Source organism: Apium graveolens, chromosome 10, assembly GCF_009905375.1.
Source record: "Apium graveolens cultivar Ventura chromosome 10, ASM990537v1, whole genome shotgun sequence".
In the NCBI taxonomy this organism is placed as follows: Eukaryota; Viridiplantae; Streptophyta; class Magnoliopsida; order Apiales; family Apiaceae; genus Apium; species Apium graveolens.
This window is the reverse complement of record NC_133656.1, coordinates 9,135,522-9,156,767: the sequence shown is the minus strand read 5'-3', so window position 1 is coordinate 9,156,767 and position 21,246 is coordinate 9,135,522. Positions and strand designations below refer to the sequence as shown.

At 39.6% G+C, this 21,246-nt stretch overlaps 2 non-coding genes across 2 annotated transcripts; both read left to right on the top strand.

Moving 5' to 3' along the window:
- Nucleotides 1-304: 304 nt before the first annotated feature.
- LOC141694960 (small nucleolar RNA R71) lies at nt 305-411 on the top strand. Its single transcript, XR_012564237.1, has one exon. It is a non-coding gene; the product is annotated as a small nucleolar RNA R71 (small nucleolar RNA).
- A 3,019-nt stretch (nt 412-3,430) lies between these two features.
- LOC141694078 (small nucleolar RNA R71) lies at nt 3,431-3,537 on the top strand. The gene has a single exon (XR_012563410.1). It is a non-coding gene; the product is annotated as a small nucleolar RNA R71 (small nucleolar RNA).
- Nucleotides 3,538-21,246: the final 17,709 nt, after the last annotated feature.

Genomic DNA, 21,246 nt, shown 5'->3' with positions numbered 1-21,246 from the left:
AGCTCACAGACTAAAGCTATATGATTGACTCCATAGGTGGCTAAAGAATCGACCTTCATAGACAGCGCTTGGAGCTGCGCTGCAATAACGGTGGCTGCATTGACTTCCAGAATACCTGCTACCTTCCCAGGTATCATCCTTTGAGTTGGGTTTTGAAGCTCATTTGCAGCCATAGTCTCAATAAGATTATAAGCCTCAGTATAGCTTTTGGCCCACAAGGCTCCTCCAACTGCTGCATCGAGCATGGGCCGAGATTGGGCCCCCAAAACCATTATAGAAACCAGTGATCACCATCCAATCGGGCATTCTATGATGTGGACACTTTCTCAACATTTCCTTGTAGCGCTCCCAAGCTTCGCACATAGATTCTGTAGGTTGCTGTTCGAACTGAGTAAGAGCACTCCTCATAGCAGCAGTCTTTGCCATTGGATAAAACTTCACAAGAAACTTTTACGCAAGATCTTGCCAAGTAGTGATGGACCCAGCTGGTTCAGAATGTAACCAGTCCTTAGCTTTATCCCTCAGAGAGAATAGGAAAAGCCTCAGCTTGATAGCCTCATCAGTCACACCATTGTATTTGAAAGTACGGCAAATCTCGACAAAATTCCTTATGTGCATGTTGGGGTCTTCAGTCGCAGCACCTCCAAAAGAAACAAAATTCTGCACCATCTGAATAGTGCCCGGCTTGATTTCAAAGGTGTTAGCTTGGATATCCGGATGAAGAATGCTTGACTGAATGTCATCAATTTTAGGCCGAGAAAAGGCCATAAGAGCTGGATCTGCCGGAACAATACGATCACTCATGATTACTGGTTCTTTCTGCTCACTTCCTGAATCCGAATCTTCAAAATCTATCTTCTCCGGAATATCAAGAACTTCGTCTGTCTCCTCAGCTGTATCTAAAGTCCTCTTGCGAGTACGAGAACGAGTTTGCATAAACGCTCGCTAAAGTACCTGAAACACAACCGGAAACAATAAGTAACATGTCTTAATCACTGAGTCCTAATGACCAATGATGTTAAGTACATAAACTAAACAAATACGCCGAGTCCCCAGCAGCGGCGCCAAAAACTTGTTAGGGCAAAATCACGCGCTAATAATAAACGCAAGTATACGCGTTCACAAGTAATATAGAATACTTTCTAGTTCATTGCCACAGAGACTCAGACTAATTATTATTCAATTAAACTCACTCTCGAATGTAAGATTTCTTCTCAATGTTAAGACAATAACGCTTAGAATTGATTAACTAATTATTAACTACAATTAACTACTACAATTGAGCACTTAATTAACACTTAGAATTAACAATATTAAAACACTCAGGAGATCACAACTTCAATACTACTTCCTTCAATAGTCATTGTTATTACCCTTAGCATGCAACAGTGATGATATTAATCGAATAACATGAAACTGATAAAAGCCAACTTTCATTGTACTAATACCATTCTACCAAACATCCACAATTAAGATAGAAGTTGAATAGACATCAATTATGTTGAGTTCCTATATGTCTACAGAAATTGAAAACATAACGATTTAAGAACAAGTTATTCCTTTTGAATACACAGGGCGAATAAAACGGTTAGAGTTACCTACTAATCATGCAACATCATACATGAACCTATGCTAGCATGGAAAGTTCTAAATCTCAAGATCCACCATCGCTTCACAAGAGATTAACACCCTATCTTATATGTTCACGACGCACATAAGACGAATAAGCACAACCAATACTAGATATCATACAATCATCACACATTAAGGTATTAAATAACTTAACTAAAGAATTCCATAGTAAATCCGTTACGACCCCATGATCACGATTAGCCCATGATAGCACTCTTCATCTTCTGTATGGAATTTCATTGCTTTGAATACATAGAATGTGACATCCTGATCCTACACCCGCATAGTAAGTTCACCTTTCTGCACATCTATCAAGGTACGACCGGTAGCCAAGAAAGGTCTTCCCAAGATTATGGGAATCTTCTTATCTTCCTTGAAATCCAGAATAACAAAGTCGGCAGGAAAGAAGAGCTTATCCACCTTGACTAGCACATCCTCCACTATGCCTCTTGGGTAAGTAATAGAACGATCAGCCAATTGTAGAGACATGTAGGTGGGCTTTGGATCAGGCAAATCCAACTTTTTAAAGATCGACAACGACATCAGATTGATGTTTGCTCCCAAATCGCAAAGGCACTTGTCAAAAGACAACTTGCCAATGGTGCAAGGAATGGTGAAGCTACCTGAATCTTTAAGCTTTGGAGGTAACTTTTGCTGCAGCACAGCACTGCATTCTTCCGTTAGAGCAACAGTCTCAAGGTTATCCAGGTTCACCTTCCTTGAAAGAATACTCTTCATAAACCTCGCATAGCTAGGCATTTGCTCCAGAGCCTCAGCGAAAGGTATATTGATATGAAGTTTCTTGAACACCTCCAGAAACTTACTGAACTTCTTATCCAGCTTTTGTTGTTGTAATCTCTTAGGGCAATGTGGTGGTGGATAGAGCTGTTTCTCCCCTGTATTACCCTCAGGAAGAGTGTGTTCAACATTAGTCTTCCTGGGTTCCACCGCTTTCTCTTTTTGCTTAGCTTCTTCATCTCCAACTTCAACTTCTCCTTCTTTTGCTTTTTCAGCATCAGCAACCTTTCCAGACCTTAAGGTAATAGCCTTGACTTGCTCTTTAGCTTCCTTCCTTCCTGGCACTTCAGTGTCACTGGGAAGTGTGCCAGGTTGATGATTTAGCACTGCATTGGCTATTTGACCAATTTGATTTTCCAAGGTCTTGATCGACACCGCCTGACTCTTGCACAATAGCTTAAGTTCCTCAAAATCAGCATTAATGGGTGCAGTTGCACCTCCCTATTGAGGATATGATTGCCTTTGAGCATATTGCTGCGGGTGCTGGAATCCAGGTGGATTGAACTGCTTACTCACACCTTGCTGATATGGTTGCTGAATAACATTCTGATTATTACCCCAGCTGAAATTTGTATAATTTCTGTTGTTAGGATGATAAGTAGCTGGCATAGGCTGCTATTGTCACTGATAATTGTTCACATACTGAACAGATTCGTTAACAAAAGAACACTAATACGTAGCATGAGAACCTGCAGAAAGCTCACAGACCATAGCTATCTGATTGACTCCATAGGTGGCTAAAGAATCGACCTTCATAAACAGCGCTTGGAGCTGCGCTGCAATAGCGGTGGCTGCATCGACTTCCAGAATACCTGCTACCTTCCCATGTATCATCCTTTGAGTTGGGTTTTGATGCTCATTTGCAGCCATAGTCTCAATAAGATTATAAGCCTCAATATTGCTTTTGGCCCACAAGGCTCCTCCAGCTACTGCATCGAGCATGGGCCGAGATTGGGCCCCCAAACCATTATAGAAACCAGTGATCACCATCCAATCGGGCATTCCATGATGTGGACACTTTCTCAATATTTCCTTGTAGCGCTCCCAAGCTTCGCACATAGATTCTGTAGGTTTCTGCACAAACTGAGTAAGAGCATTCCTCATAGCAGCAGTCTTTGCCATTGGATAAAACTTCACTAGAAACTTTTACGCAAGATCTTGCCAAGTAGTGATGGACCCAGCTGGTTCAGAATGTAACCAGTGCTTAGCTTTATCCCTCAGAGAGAATGGGAAAAGCCTCAGCTTGATAGCCTCATCAGTCACACCATTGTATTTAAAAGTACTGTAAATCTCGACAAAATTCCTTATGTGCATGTTGGGGTCTTCAGTCGCAGCACCTCCAAAAGGAACAGAATTCTGCACCATCTGAATAGTGCCCGGGTTGATTTTAAAGGTGTTAGCTTGGATTGCCGGATGAAGAATGCTTGACTGAATGTGATCAATTTTAGGACGAGAAAAGTCCATAAGAGTTGGATCTGCCGGAACAATACGATCACCCATGATTACTGGCTCTTTCTGCTCACTTCCTGAATCCGAATCTTCAAAATCTATCTTCTCCGGAATATCAAGAACTTCGTCTGTGTCCTCAGCTGTATCTAAAGTCCTCTTACGAGTACGAGAACGAGTTTGCATAAATGCTCGCTAAAGTACCTGAAACACAACTGAAAACAATAAGTAACACGTCTTAATCACTGAGTCCTAAGAACCAATGATGGTTAGTACATAAACTAAACAAATACGCCGAGTCCCCGGCAGCGGCGCCAAAAACTTGTTAGGGCGAAATCACGCGCTAATAATACACGCAAGTATACGCATTTGTAAGTAATATAGAATACTTTCTAGTTCGTTCCCACAGAGACTCAGACTAATTATTGTTCAATTAAACTCACTCACCAATGTATGATTACTTCTCAATGTTAAGACAATAACGCTTAGAATTGATTAACTAATTATTAACTACAATTAACTACTACAATTGAGCACTTAATTAACACTTAGAATTAACAATATTAAAACACTCATGAGATCACAACTTCATTTACTTCCTTCAATAGTCATTATTATTACCCTTAGCATGCAACAATGATGATATTAATCGAATAACACGAAACTGATAAAAGCGAACTTTCATTGTACTAATACCATTCTACCAAACATCCATAATTAAGATAGAAGTTGAATAGACATCAATTATGTTGAGTCCCTATATGTCTACAGAAATTGACAACATGACGATTTAAGAACAAGTTATTCCTTTTGATTACACAGGGCGAATAAAATGGTTAGAGTTACCCACTAATCATGCAACATCATACATGAACCTATGCTAGCATGGCAAGTTCTAAATCTCAAGATCCACCGTCGCTTCACAAGAGATTAACACCCTATCTTATATGTTCGCGACGCACATAAGACGAATAAGTACAACCAATACTAAATATCATATAATCAACACACACTAAGGTATTAAACAACTTAACTAAAGAATTCCATAGTAAATCCGTTACGACCCCATGATCACGATTAGCCCATGATAGCACCTATCGTCATCATGGGTTCATATGAAAATATGATAAATAAACACAGGAGAATAATAACTAAACTAATTATATTAAACCAGAGTACGTCACAAGAGTAAATAGGTTCAAAGTAAGAAAACTAGCATCCAACGTTTCAACGAAATAAAGAATCACAAGAAAATATGTTTCCTCTTCGTTGCGGTATGCTAAAACGGTCTTCTTCCTTATCTCCTTCGCTCTTCGATTATTACAACGATCCAACCTTTTTGAAACATCTCTGAAATCTACTTATATAGGAGTCCCATAAAACTCAGATTACTCAGAAGTTGGAAGCTAAACAGAAATAGGAGTCTAAAATAATTATTCTGAAATTACGACCCTACGCGGCCGCTCGGCCAGCATAGCTGAGCGGGCGCTCAGCTTCCTGCGCAGCCGCTCAGCATAGTTGAGCGGGCGCTCAGACCCTTTCTGGAAAATTGATCTGTTTTGCTCCGTTTCTTCGCTGCAATCTGCTCCTCTCTTCCCACTTACAATGCTAAACACATGCCAAGGCTTATTATTGATGAATTCTCCCCCGCAATGCAACTAATACCCTGAAATGCACAAACACTAGAAAAACGCATCAAATACACAAAATACTTGATTTCAAGACACCAATTTAAGCTATTATAAGACGCTCTAAGTGGTATAAAATGCCACTTATCACCAGCAGGGCTAGTCCTCAAGTGGTCCACAATCCTCATCAGGTAAGATTCTTTAAGTCTGAATGTCTTCAAATCTGCCATCTCGATGCACAATCTCTTAAAGACTACTCTGCTAAGCATCTTGTCTGGATGGAACATCACTTAAGAACTGCCGGATACTCATCCATGTTAAAAACTTAAGCTGCTAATCTGATTCAAGCTTACTGTGAAAAGAACATCAAAAGGTACAATCAGTTTAAGAATAAGCTAAGTTCAGTCAGGGTTCAACCAGTCAAACCAGGCAGTGTCTCTACAGAAAAGGATCGTGTCTTCGATGAGGAATTGCTGCAAGAATTGGAAGAAGGTGAAGTTGGAAGGGAAGATCACTGAATTCGAATAGCTCAAAACTTAATGTAATATGCTTACAGCTTTATGAATCAAGATAGACCAATGTATTCATATGTTCAGACTAGAGGAACATCTATCTTGTATTCACTTGTAAATTTCTTTTGGAATCTGGAAAATGTTAAATATAATCCAGAACTTTTCTGCTATTTACTTTGCATTTCTATTTATATCTTTTTCTTATTTGTTAGTTGAGTTATCCTCTAGGTATTTGTTGTTATTGTCTAACAAATAAATAGGGGGAGATTGAAAGGCATATGTCATAGCCTATTTGTTTATTCGAGGATTTAACTCAACTCAAATAAGAATATAATAAGTAAATAGTAGATCCACAGTCAAAGAGATCTCTCCAAGTAACATCTGTCAAACGATTCAGTATCAGTGTTCATCTACAGCTTGAGAAATTACTTCACTGGAAGAAGTTCAAGAAATTGATCAAGCCTCAGTGATATAAATCAATATTGTGGATTTAATCAAGTGACAGAGATCTCGTCAGGGTATCAAATATTTACAGGGATTTAATCTGAAGAAAATCAAGTTATTAAAGTCAAGACATGAAGAAACGTCACGGAAGTTAGTCACTCATGAACCAGACAGTACATCGAGTATCAACATTGAAGTGGTGGAATTGATTCATAATTATCAGAAGATTTTCAGAAGAATGGTTGTTGTTCAAGTGTAGTATTAATTCTCTATTAATTAATTAAGTCATATAATTTAATTAAGAAAATAAATAATATCTGCAAAGATTAATTTATTGATTAATTGAATTAATTAATTAATTAATTCTGAATTAATATTATAAATTTTCAGAATTGATTTTGAATTTAAATTCAATATTAATTCAACAAGACAATCTTTTGAACTAGTATGACAATCAGTATGACAATCAATAGTCATACCGAAAGTCATGCCAGTTCATTTGATTGTCTTACCGAAAGTCTTACTAGCTGTTGGGATTGTCATGCCAGTTCATTTAACTGTCATACCGAAAGTCTTACCAGCTGGTGAAATTGTCTTGCTAGCTCAATTGATTGTCTCACAGATAGTCATGCTAGTTCAATTCATTTTGTTGATTGAATATAAAAAGACTGAAGCAGAAGCTCATTCATCACAAAAACAACAACCTGAAGAACAAACAGCAGAAGCATTTCATCTCTCTTAACTGCATTTCAAGCCTATTAATTTCTAGTCATTAATGTTAAATTCAAACCACTAGAAATCATTATCTTGTTGTTGTATAACTATCTAGCGGATCAAAATCCTTAGAACTTAATCTCAAATTGCTTTTAGCATTTGATCCTTTGATTACAAAAATAGAAATAAATTCATGTTGGATTTATTTTAGATTTGTAATAATTTATTTGAGATTAATTCGACCATTTTAAGGTCAGATTCGATTGTTCAAGGTTCTTTAATGGACCAATTGCCTTTACAGGTGTTAGGAGAGGATACTGATCCAATAGCCATATGTCAGTGGTCAGTGTCTGCCTCCCCAGGACTAATAAACCTGGATGCATCTGCGGATAGTGGATCTGACATAGATGCACATCGGAAACTTGTTGACAATGATTCAGATATTACTTGATGAGTCAAAAGGAAATATCTTCACATACATTAGAAGGGAACTTTGATCTTTATTCTAAATTCTTTGGATCATTGTTTACTTTCCCAGAGTTGAAACCTGGAACCCTAAAAGGGAAATTAGCAACTTGTAGATTATGACTCAGATTTATCTGACGAGTCTAACAAGGATGGGTATTTGTGAACTCCCATTGCACCACCTGTGACCTCCTTAAGGATGGCTAAGGTGATTTTCCTTGCAGGTACAGCTGGATTTTGGAGCTATGAGAGGAGTGATACACTTATGAGAATGAGTGTAAACACGAGTGGAGAGAAGAGTGAAACACTTGTGAGGTACACGAAATGGAATCACACACTCACAGTGAGAAAGAAAGACAAACACCATATCCCATTCCATATCCCTAAACATGGTTCTTGATACTTCGGATCTTGAATCTGTTTATGATTGGAACCTAACTCTTAGGAACCTAACATTTACAGATTGGATTATAATACTTCGGGATCTAACAATTGGTAACAATTGGTGATCTCACATTTGGGAGGTATAAAGAGTTGGGAAGATCGGTGAACATGATGATCAACAGTGAAGTCATTCTTGCAGAATTTAACCAGACATGATTGATCAGGCTCTGACTTGTTATTTCTTTTCCAACCAAGTAAAATATGAGAACTCCTTCAGACAACAACATATATTCCTTCTCTAAGGGGGAGATAAAAGCATATATAATAGTTTGGAGGATTCCTCAACTAAGGGGGAGAAATAGCAGGGAGGAAGAAAAAGGTAAAGAACATGTACACTACACCACACCATTGTTGTTTGTAAGTACGGATCCTATTGTACGGCGGGAGAGGTGGTAAACGCAAGGTGATTTCCTAGTAATCAGAAGAAGTGGTCTGGTTCATCACTATTCTTCATAAGGGGAGAAGCTGTTTTCCAAAAGGGGAGTACCATTAGTTTTTATCTGTGGATCCTATTTTACGGGAGAGGTGGTAAATGAAGGTGATCTCCTTTAAGCAGTTGATTCTCATAGGGGGAGAAGCAAGAGAGATATTCGCTTCTCAACAGGAAATATGGTTGTACAAAAGAAGCTGCTGGTGATTACTTCAAGACTGAGAAGTATTATCTCGCAGAGATTTGAAGAACCAAGGAAATGAAGATGAAACTACTTTAAGATCAGTTCAGTGCTAGAGGAACAAGCATCTTTCATTTCAGTTACTCAAGAAATATGGAAATGCAGTATTTGATCCAGAAAACCAGTAGCATTATTTATAAGTCCTGGTACATTACGTTTTCTAGTTGTTAGTTGAGTTATCCTCTCTATTTAATTTGTTTGTTACGTTTAACAATCAAATAGGGGGAGATTGTTGGTGAGACTGCGTAGCTGTATGAACAGTTATGTGATAACTCAACACGATAACAACACTAGAAAATGACATGTTAATAATACTACGTTTATACAAGAAATTAGGAAGAATAAAGACAAGGAAAATACAAAGAATCAAAAGATTAGAAGAAGGCCTGAGGTCTGTTTATAGGTCACTGAAAGAAGTTCATTAATATGATCATGCCTTAGTGAAGAACAAAGGTTAAAGACTTTCAGGGTTTCAGAAATGTTGAAGATTCAGTATATAAGTGCTACCAGAAGATTTCAGTGTATTGGCATTGATTGAAGATAGACAGTGTTCGAAGCATAGGAATCTGAAGAATTGAAGACTGGGTATAGATAGAGGTTAATGAAGATGTTGTCTAAAGTACCAGAAAGGATTCCAGTGAAAGTACAGTTGTTTATTGACATTCAGTGTCTGAAGAAATAAATTTGAGGCAAGCTTAACAATTTAATCAAGGCCATATTACGAAGACCTAAATCGAGGTTAGTCGTCTGTGAACCAGACCAGTTGCACTAGGCGTCAACAGCTCGTGAAAGGAATTTGGGTATTATTTATAGAAGAATTGTTAAGTTGAGGAACGTACTTGGATTGAACATTTATATGTTAAAGTACGAGAAGAGGTGCGCGGGGTATACAGCTAAACAGCTCAGGGGACTGACGAAGCTCAAAGTTTAATTGGTAAATTAAATAAATTTATTTAGTGGACTTTAATATAATTTATTTAATAAACTTAAATTGATTTATCTTATAAACTTTAAATAAGTTTATTTTATAAATCTAAATTAGTTTATTTATATAAGTTATATTTAAGTTCATTTTATAAATTAATTTAATTACAATTTAAACTTAAAAAGAAAAGAGAAAAGAAAAAGAAAAGAAAAAGAAAAAGAAAAAGAAAAGAAAAAGAAAAAGAAAAGAAAAAGAAAAAGAAAAAAACAAATAAATTAAAAGGATAATCAAAACATGTACATGTTGTACATGTTGTTTTACCTTTTTGTTTAAGTACCTTAACATGTACTTGAACAAACATGTCGCCACAAAGATTATCCTCCCCCTGTCGCCACACAATTATCATGTATCTCCTGTCGCCACAGAACTACTTGATCGCCAGAGAAAGGTTGTCGCCACAGAGATCTCCTCTCTCCTCAGCCACATATTATTGGATAAAGTCTACATTTTGCAGCAGAAGAAAAAGAGCTATTCATTTTTTTCTGTTCATCTTCTCTCCCAAAAAGAGAAGTGAAAATGGCAGCATTGATTTACAGAGAAGCTCAAGCTTTTTGTATATCCGTTTAACTTCTCACCGGAGTAACGTTATAATGCCCGATTTAATTCTTGTATATTTATAGGGGCATTATAATCGTTACCCGATAATTAAATCCTAGACAAACAAAAGCTGGATCATTGTATAGGATTTGTTTTGTAAATTTTTGTAGTAGCTAGGAACTTTGTTGTTCTTAGATTGTAGCCGGTTAATTTATTTACCGGAGTGTAGTAACACCCTCGAGGATTTATATATGAATATATATTTCCCCGAATATCTTGTGTTCTTTATTTTTATCGTTCCAAACACTATTCCTCTCAAGAACATGAAACCACTAACCGAGCACTAAATCTATATCCGCTAAAGATTCGAAAGAATTTTTAATTTAGTGATTATCGTATTCAACCCCCCCTTGTGTGATAATTCAGGACCTAACATTGTGACAACAAGGCCAACTTATTCGCAATTTTTCCACCTATCTTACCATCTCAAAGGACTAATTTAATCTATACTAATCTTCTTTTCTTTCTAATTCTAATAATTCGTGCTCATGAATGCCTCCCATTTTCACTGGCTATTCTACTTTACTTTCCATGTCTCTTTCTATTCGATTAGCCTGACCTATGATCGTTTTCAATCGTATTCGAGAACCTTTAACCAGTCTCCTGTACTTTTCATTCATCTTCGTATAATATACTGAGCTCATGGCGTCTTCGGTTTCTAAATGTCCTAAGTCCATTCTAAAATTTAAAATTAAAGAGAAAATCTCAATAATTGCATTTAGCTCAGTACTTAATCATTATCGAATATATCCATCGAGCGAGAATCTTTTACTATCTGAAAGAAAATATCTAAATTTGGATACCTTTCCCGTACATTATAGCCTAATTTATTATTTATTTAATTCCAGGGAATCCCGATAAAATTTTTAACGCAATGCTTTCCTCTGACGTTCCGCCACATATAATGTTCCCTCTTTTCCTCACGCCACATTACCCGAAAGTCATATTCTATCTTTATGTCTTGTATCATATTCTCGGAGTAACCTAAATTTCCCGAGTTGCAACGATTTAACCAACCCCTATTTCTTACTTCTGCCTTATTTGTGCCTATCTATTCATGAAGGGTATAACTTATTTCGGTTCAGCACGATTCATAGCGTTTCCCACATTTATGCCAACATATTAATCAAATAATAATAATATCAATTAATTACAATTTATATTTGAATCAGATAACATATTACCATTTCCTTAAATCAATAGCGAACTTCTTCCTTTGGTAAAGTATTTAACCATAAAAAGGATAATCAGATTTGGCTAACCTATTTCTAGCATTTCAAATAACGGTATCTTTGTCTCTGGTTTTCAAACTATATTCATTTTGAAATCATTACAATATCATGCTCACCCCTTTGATACAAGTTTTGGTTCTTAAGTAGATGTGACAATTACTTACATGATCTTCCCTTTCAAAACCGAACTCTTGATGTTAATACTCATTTTGTTGTCATATCAAATTAGATATCAGTACGAACTTTGATGCTCACAACATCTCATATTGAAGTCAACAACAATCATATATACTAATACCACCTTTGATATTTAACAACAAACTAAGTATCAGCATAAATCAGAGACCGAATCAAAACTGCATTCTACCTTTTATTCAGAACAGAATCAGTTGATAAATCATTTATTCTATGATTATAAAAACAATGTAGGAACAACAGTTTAGATTGGAACCAATTATATTTTATGTTGTTCCTGATGATCAGTCACAAAACAGCACCAGTATCCCGCGGCCATACGGTACCTATAGGGCGCCAGAAAAGGCATATTATTTAGGAATTATCTTAATTTCCAGAAATTTTCCCTGAATTCTGGGATTTTTCCTTAATTTTCTGGATTTTTTCCTTAATTCTGGGATTTATCCTTAATTTTCTGGATTTTCCCTTAATTCTGGGATTTATCCTTAATTATATGGATTTTTCCCATAATTCCGGGATTTATCCTTAATTTTTTGGATTTTCCCCTTAATTCTGGGATTGATCCTTAATTTTCTGGATTTTTCCCTTAGTTCTGGGATTTATCCTTAATTTTCTGGATTTTTCCCTCAATTATGAAAATATTTACATTTTCAGAAAATATTTTAAGGAATTTCCCTGACTTTCTTATTTTTTCAGGATTTTTCTTCCCTCATTTTTTCTTCTTTTATCTTTTATCTTTTTCTCTCTTTTTTTTAATACCTGGTTCGACCAAGAATCATGTTCGACCAGGATCCTGGTCGAATTAACCATCTGTCTGCCCTGGTCGACAGGGTTTCGAGGAGGAAGGTTTCGAGCAGGAATCCTGGTCGGATTTCGGCATGATTTTCTCCCTATATTTTTTTTCGAGCAGGAACTTTCTTTTGACCGAATTAAACCCTCAATTTGCCCTAGTCGAAGCTTTTCGACCTCAAAGATTTCGACCAGGAATTATTCTGAGATTCTGGTCGAATGGAACATGAATTTTAAATATTTTTCTTTTATTCTCAAGGAGGAATTTTTGGTCAGGATGTACGTTTTGACCGAATTGTGCCCTCCTTTTTTCCCTGGTCGAAGGTCATTTCGACCTAGATCATTCGACCAAGAACATAATATTAGTCCTGGTCGAATTAGGTCAGAAAATCAATTTTTTGTCCCTATCTTCCTGGGCTTTTTATCTTGTGCCCATTTTTTAATTTAACTGGGCCCTTTTCCGGGCTTATCCCTTATTAGGCCATTTTATTATTTCAAGGCCCAATGAGGCTTGGTTCCTTATTTTCTAACTTGCCCCTTTTGCTGGGCCTTTTAAACAATTGGGATTTCCTTCTCTTTGGGCCATCCACTAGGCTTGAGTTGAGTATATGAACTTGGGCCCAGTACGTGGGCTTGTTGTATTCAAAAAATTGGTATTTTCTATCATGGGCCCTTATCTGGGCTTGAGTTACTTATAGGCCTAATAAAATTTGGGTTGGGCCATCTTTTGAAGCCCAAACTCTAGATTTTTCTAGAATCTTCTATCTATTTCTAGGATTTACTTGGATTTTTCCAAAATCTTCTAGAAACTTCCAGAATTCTCCATTTGTTTGGGCCTGAATAGGCTTTTTAGGTCCAAATTACCCTTCTTTTGCCTATATAAGAGTGGAGGGGGGGTTGTGACCTCCTCATACTTCTCACTTCACTCATTTCTTAAACACCTTCCTCTTCTCTCAACACTCTCAACATTTTTCTTTCTCCAAGAGTTTTCCGACCGTTTCCAAGCCTTTTCCGACCTCCTTCCTTCCGTCCAAGGTTTCAAGGTTTTCTTCATCCTCCATTAATGGCAGACAAAGGTGCTGAGAGAGCGGCCAAGATTGCCTCAGCTTCAAAATGAGGTAAAGATGTCGAAATATGCTCTTCTTACATGTCTTTGATAGATATGATTAATACTAGGAGGGACAAATATCCTTCCACTGCACATCTCGACTCTTTTAATCATTGCAACACATGGCACAATATAGATTATGTTAATTTAAATGCACGTTAACAATGTTCGTCCTCCCCTTAGGCTAGTTCCAGTTTCTGGGGGCGACCGTACTTGCCACTGGAAACCCGATACTCTTTTTGTTTACACAGATGCCCTGATGCTGGGCTTAGGTTTCCTTTTCACCCCTTTATTCCTCACCTCCTAGCTGATTTGCATATAAACCCCTGTCAGCTTCCTCCAAATGCCTGGAAGAATATTTTATGTTTCATGGTTTTTTGTCTTCGGGGATGTTTTCCCTTATCTATAGCTGTTTTTAGGAAGTATTTTCAATGTTACAACAGTTCTTCTGGTAATTGTGGTTGGGTCTACGTTAAAAAAAGGCCCAAGTGTAAGCACATTTTTAACAGCGCCTCCATTCCCGACAATAACCAAAATTGGAGGAATAGTTTTGTCGGGTTAAGTTGGGAGAATGGTGACTGGGGCACCCTCTTCAGATCTTCCTTCGGGAAGCTTAGTGATGGTAGCCTCAAATCCATTCACTTAACCCCCGAGGAAACTATCATTTATGATGAGCTTACTCGGGATGACGGTGCCACTATCAGCTGGACTCTTTTAGAGGAGTTCTTCCTCATCCACGTGGGGATATCCTCTGTTTTTCAACAGGGTATTTTTCTTCCCTTCTTATTTTTTATTTTGTTTAATGTATTATTGACACCACTTATTTTATTTTTTCTCTTGTTTTACAGTTGCTAAGGAGATCAACGAGGATAATGTGCCTCTCGTTGAGGCGACTGCCAGGATGAAGAAGGCTCGCCTTGCGGGCCTGGAAACTCGAGGAAAGGCTACGGATTCTAGCTTCCTACGGAAGCATAAGGAGCCCATGGTAGAGGTTCCAGCTGAGGGAGCTGAGGGCCACAGTGCCCCTATCACTACTGTTGCTCCTGTCTCTGCTGCTACGGGCGCCTTTCAGCCTCTCTAGGGATTCCGCCAAGGGGATACCGTGGTTGGATCCATGAAGCACGCCTGGGATTGGTCTTACCATGGCGTAACTCTCAAAGACTTCACAGATGTGGTGGCTACTCCTGACTTGGAGAGGATAAAGCTCATGGGAGCTCAGTCCTTAGCCTCAGTATGATTATTTCTTGAAATTTTTCTTTCTTACTTGTAGCATTCACTTGCCTTACACTTTTGTTTATTGTTTCATTTCAGTCTAACGCCTACTTCCAAGGCGCTGTGAGGCAAGATGAATCATGGAAGAGGGCCTCTGATAAAGCTGATAATGCCCTCAGGAGGCAGCAGAAGCAGTACGCCACTTTGGAGCGGAAGCTGAAGCATAAGGAGGAGGAGCTCGGAGAGTCCAACGCTGAGCTGGTGGTGCTAAGGGCGGAGAAAGATAAGGCGATTGACAAATATTTGGACTCGGAGGAGTTTATCCAGTCCATGAGGGTGAGAGACGATTCAGTCTTCCCTGGGTTTTTTAGGACTAGCTGGGACACGACCCTTGGGACCGTGAACGAGGCTTGTCCTGATATTAACCCGGCAGACTATGTCTGTCCTGATGACGAGGATTTACTGCAGAGGTTTCGTACCCGAGTGGTTGTCTTGGATCGTATCCTTCAGGACCCACTTCTGCCTCCTCCCGAGTCGTCTTCCAGGCCTGCTGAGGATGATAGCTCTTCCTCCTCTGAGACGACAGAGACTTCCAACGAAAGCGGAGGAGATGATGATGTGGATGCCGAAGGCACATCTGCTCCTTAGAGCTTTTCCAGCCCTGCGTGGCTTATCTATTTTATCTTGTCTTCGAGACTTTATTTATCAGACTTTGTATTATTTATTTGAACTTGTTTTATTTATTAAACTTTATGCTTTCAACTCATGCACTTAGTTTACTTGTTTTGTTACTGGAATTCAAAACATATTTTGAAAACTTTCTGAATTTCACAAATTGTTGGGATTCATCCCTTACACCAGTCTTAATAAACCTCAAAACAAAACTAAAATATATAAATCCTAAGCAAGCAAAGCTTCACGGTGCTTTTCAACCTACTTGTCATCTTGACAAGTGAGAATCATGCTCAACCGTTTCACACATAGTAAATTTCAGGTTTTGTGCATGCCAAGTTCTCGGGACTTCAAAACCATCCATAGTTTCAAGCTTGTAGGTTCCTCTACCTTGAACACTCTTGACCTTGTATGGCCCTTCCCAATTTGGGGCAAGCTTCCCTTTCTGCCCTACACCAGAAGCTTCCACCTTCCTTAAGGCTAAGTCACCCTATTTGAAGAACCTTTCTTTAACCCTTAGGTTGTAGTAGAATGAAGCCTTTTTCTGATATTCCACTATCTTCGCATGTGCCTCATCTCGTACTTCATCAATTAGATCCAGGGCTAACCTTTGCCCTTCCTCATTTTCCTCAGCATTGGAAGCTTGAATCCTGGAGGAGGAATGTAATATCTCTACATGAACAACTGCTTCTGCCCCATATGCTAACATGAAAGGAGTTGCTCCAGTCGTGACTCTATAGGTAGTCCTATACCTATAGGCCCATAGTATTGGGAGTATTTCATCCACCCAGTTATTCCTCCACTTCTCGATCCTCTTCTTTAGTCCATCCAGGATTATTCGATTCGTCACTTCCGCTTGCCCATTGGCTTGCGGGTGAGCCATAGAGGTGAATCGTAACTCAATTTTATTCTCCTTACAATACTTCTTGAATTCCTCATTGTTGAATTGTGGTCCATTGTCAGTGACTAGGATGCGGGGAATACCATACCGGCAGATGATATTTTTTCACAGGAATTGTGCAACCTGCTTAGTTGTGATTTTGGACAAAGGCTTGGCTTCAATCCACTTAGTAAAATAATCAATGGCTACAATCAGGAATTTCCTTTGTGCCATGGCCATGGGGAAAGGCCCCAGTATATCCATTCCCCACATAGCAAAGAGGATGGGCGAGTTGATGGAGGTCAGCATCTCGGGGGGTTGTCTAACGACAGGTGAATGCTTCTGACAGCGGTCACACTTTTTCACATATTTTTTGGCATCAACCACCATTTCTCGCCAATAGAAGCCTAAACGGGTTATCTTATGAGCTCGGGCCCTGCCCCCCCAAGTGTTGCTCACAGATACCTTCATGCACTTCTTCAAGAGCCAAGCGTGCCTCATCGGGCCTGAGACATCTTAGGTAAGGAACTACATAAGATCTTTTATACAAAATCATATCTATCAAGGAGTATCTTAATGCTCGAACAGCCAACTTCCGTGCTTCAGTAGCATCATTAGGCAACCAACCAGTTTGAATATGAGTCTTAATAGGATCTATCCATGACGTCCCCAGACCTATAGGAGCTACAAGCTTAACATCAATGCTCAGTGTCTTCAGAACGCGGAAGTATACACTTCCTGAACTTTCCTCTATCTTGGATGAAGCAAACTTTGATAAGGCATCTGCCTTAGCATTTTCCTCCCTTGGAATGTGCTCAACATGGCATTCATCGAATTGGGTCATCACATCCCTTACTAGGAGGACATACTTAGCCATCGTATCATCCCTTGCCTCAAACTCTCCCTTCACCTGGGATATAACCAACTTCGAGTCTCTACAGACCTTCAAGTTCTTGACTCTCAGTGTCCCTGCTAGGCCGAGGCCAGCTATCAGAGCTTCATATTCTGCCTCATTGTTTGTGGTCGGGAAGTCTAACTTTATGGCATACTCAATCAAGAACCCATCAGGGCTTTGTAAAACCCAACCTTCTCCACTTGAATTTGTTTTTGATGCTCCATCAAAATAGAGAACCCAATATTCTTTCTCCTTATCATCTAGTTCCTTGTCCCCCTTATCAAATTCCGTGTCTTGAGGTATGGTATCCTCCTGCCCCCCAACTTCTTGGTTGGGTATGGTACATTCCACCACAAAGTCAGCCAATGCTTGGGCTTTTATTTCCGTTCGTGGCTTATACTTGATATCGAATTCTCCCAGCTCTATTGCCCACTTGATTAACCTCCCACTAGCCTTGGGACTATGAATGATATTTCTCAGGGGTTGATTTGTTAGCACCTCAATCTTATGAGCCTGGAAGTAAGGACGCAACTTTATCGAATCAATTACCAAGGCTAAAGCAAACTTCTCAATAGTTGAATAATTCAACTCAACTCCATGCAGAATTTTACTGACATAGTACACGGGTTTTTGGATTTTTAGTTCCTCCTTAACCAATACAGCGCTCAAGGCACTCTCTGAAACGGCTAAGTATAAGTATAAAACTTTATTCGAAGCTAGCTTGGCCAGCAACGGGGCCTGAGCCATATATTTCTTTAATTCCTTGAATGCCTTCTGGATTTCTTTACTCCATACAAAATCCTTAACTTTCTTTAAAGACTTGAAGAACGACAAACACTTGTCTCCAGACTTTGAGATGAATCGTCCCAATGCAGCAACCCTTCCAGTGAGCTTTTGAACATCTTTGATAGTTTTTGGGGGCTTCATGTCCAGGATTGCTCTTATTTTATCGGGATTGGCCTCGATTCCCCTCTTGGAGACCATCAATCCCAAAAATTTCCAGATCCTACTCCAAAAGCACACTTTATAGGATTTAACATCATCTCGTGGTATCTCAGGACCTCAAAAGCTTCCCTCATATGGGTTATATGGTCAGTCTTCACTAGAATTTTGACTAACATGTCATCAACATAAACTTCCATGGTCTTGCCAATAAGATCCTTAAAAATTTTATTTACCAACCTTTGATAGGTGGCTCCTGCATTCTTGAGACCAAATGCCATAACAAGATAACAATAAACACCAAAGTCAGTGATGAATGATACCTTTGGGATATCGTCCTCATGCATCTTGAGCTGATTGTATCCACTAAATCCATCCACGAAGCTCAGCATCTCATGTCCAACAGTGGCATCTATCAAAGTATTTATCCTTGAAAATAGGAAACAGTCCTTAGGGCATGCGTCATTCAGATCAGTGAAGTCCACACACATCCTCCATTTTCTATTTGCCTTCTTTACCATTACAGGGTTTGCTAACCATTCTGGAAATTGTATCTCCTCAATCAAACCAGCCTCTAAGAGCTTCTCTACTTCCTGTTTTATAGCTTCTTGCCTCTCTGGGGCAAAACTTCTTTTTTTTTGCTTCACCGTCTTCCGACTCGGATCCACATTCAGCTTGTGAGTAATTAGTTCCGGGTCTATGCCTGGCATATCAACTGCTGACCATGCAAACACATCACTATTTTCTTGCAAAAATTTCACTAACTTCCCTCTAAGGGGCTCCTCTACTGTGGCTCCAATAAAAGTAATTTTCTCAGGATCCTCAGGAGCTAAAGGAATCGAAACCAAGTCTTCAGCTGGCTTCCCTCTTTTCTCATCATTCTCTCGAATATCCAGATCTTCAATAGGCAGAACTTGCCCCCAACTCCATCTGCCCTCAGAGAGGCTATATAACAACTTCTAGCCATTTTTTGATCTCCTCTCTCTTCTCCAATCCCATTCCGGGGGGGGGAAACTTCATAACTGAATGGTAGGAAGAAAGGACTGCCTTGAAGGCATGTATCCCTGTTCTCCCCATGATAGCATTGTAAGTTGTACTAGCCTTTACTACCACAAAGTCCAACATTTGTGTTGCTTGCCTTGGTTCCTGTCCTATGGTTGTTGGCAACTTGATTATCCATTCCACGGGGCACTCCACTCCCGCAAATCCATATATCGGCATATCGGTTGGGGTTAATTGGGAGTCAATATATCCTATCCTTAAAAAGGTGTCATGGAGCAAGATATCCACTAAAGCACCATTATCCACAAGGACCCTCTTAACCGGGTTGTTTCCTATTATAGGTGTTGTCACCAACGGGTCATAATGAGGAAATTTCACACCCTCTAGGTCAGAATCATCAAAAGCCACTGTTACTCCTGTCCTGGCCCTCTTCGGGGCTTCTCCAACAATATGCATAACCTCCATGGCATAAGCTTTCCTGGAGTTCTTGGATAATCAAGCAGCAGTCGGTCCTCCAAAAATCATGTTTATCACACGTCCTCGGGGTCGTGGTCCTCCAAAGATTGTATTTATCACCGGTCCCCTAGGTTGGGGATTCTGCCCCTGATCGTCTTGGTCCCTCCTACGATCTTCGAAGTTCTTTCTTCCATTTTTATTCCCATCTCTTCCTTCCCCAGTGTACTTGTTCAATCTTCCTTTCCGAATGAGAAACTCTATTTCATCTTTCAGTTGCCTACACTCATCGGTGTCATGACCAACATCTTTGTAAAATCTACAATATTTTTTCTTGTCTAGCTTGGCTGGATCTGCCTTCAAGGGTTTAGGCCAACGAATATCTTGGTCTTTCTCGATTTCCAACAAGATCTGGCTTCTAGGAGCGTTCAACTTAGCGTATTCAACGAATTTTTGTCTAGGTCCTCCCTTTTTAGGGGTTGAATCAGGGTTTTGCTCAGTTCCAGGATACTTGTCCTTAGCGATATACTCCAGATCAGTTTTCCGCTTCTTGCCTCCAGCGGGCTCGTTGCTCACTACGGTCTTCCTCATGCTCTCTCCCACCTTGATGTACTTCCCGACCCTATCTTGGAGATGCCACATGCTCTCAGGGGGTGCTTGGCCAAGGACATCTTGAAGAACTCATCCCTAGTTCCCTGTTGTAGTGCTATTATGGCTACCTTGTCATCAAGGTCCGGGAATTTTAAAGCTTCCTTCGTGAAACGATTCAGGTAGTCTCTCAAGGATTCCTTTGCTCCCTGCACAATACTCATGAGGGATGCTAGACTTTTATCATGCACTCTCCCACTGATGAACTGCTTAATAAAATCCTGACTTAATTCTCTGAAGGACCCGATAGAGTTCGGGGGCAGACGACTATACCATCTTTGAGCCATACCCGACAGGGTTTGAGGAAAGGCCCGACACTTAATAGCGTCGTTCATGGGCTGCAATAACAGTGCATTGGAGAATGTCCTGACATGATTAGCGAGATCTCCCGTGACATCATAAGCTTTGATATTGGGCATCTTGAACTTCCTTGCGATGTGGGCATTCATTATCTCTTCAGTGAATGGTGGAGTAGGATCATCAGGATCTCTAAGAGGAAGAAGATTGCTTGGATCAGCTCTTGGAACTACAGCCCTTCTTCGTTTTGGACCATCCAGGTCTATGATTGGGGGAGGATTTCTCCCCTAGGTGGTAATGGGGGCCTGGGAACCTGGGGCGCCTCCAAGTCACGCTTCAGCCTTTGAATCTCAGCCTCATGGGGCCTTGATTCTCTCATGCACTTCTTGGGGATTCACCCCTCGGGTGCTCCTAGGGCATTGGTTACCATCAGCCATCTGCTCTTTTCCAGTACGTCTCCTTCTTGGGGCCACTTCGTGATCCGAAGATTCATAATCTCTCTCAGTATAAGGACTAGAAAATTCCTGGTCCTCCGGGATATGAGCCAAACCTTGTATGTAGGAGGTGTTTGCCACCGCGCTTCAC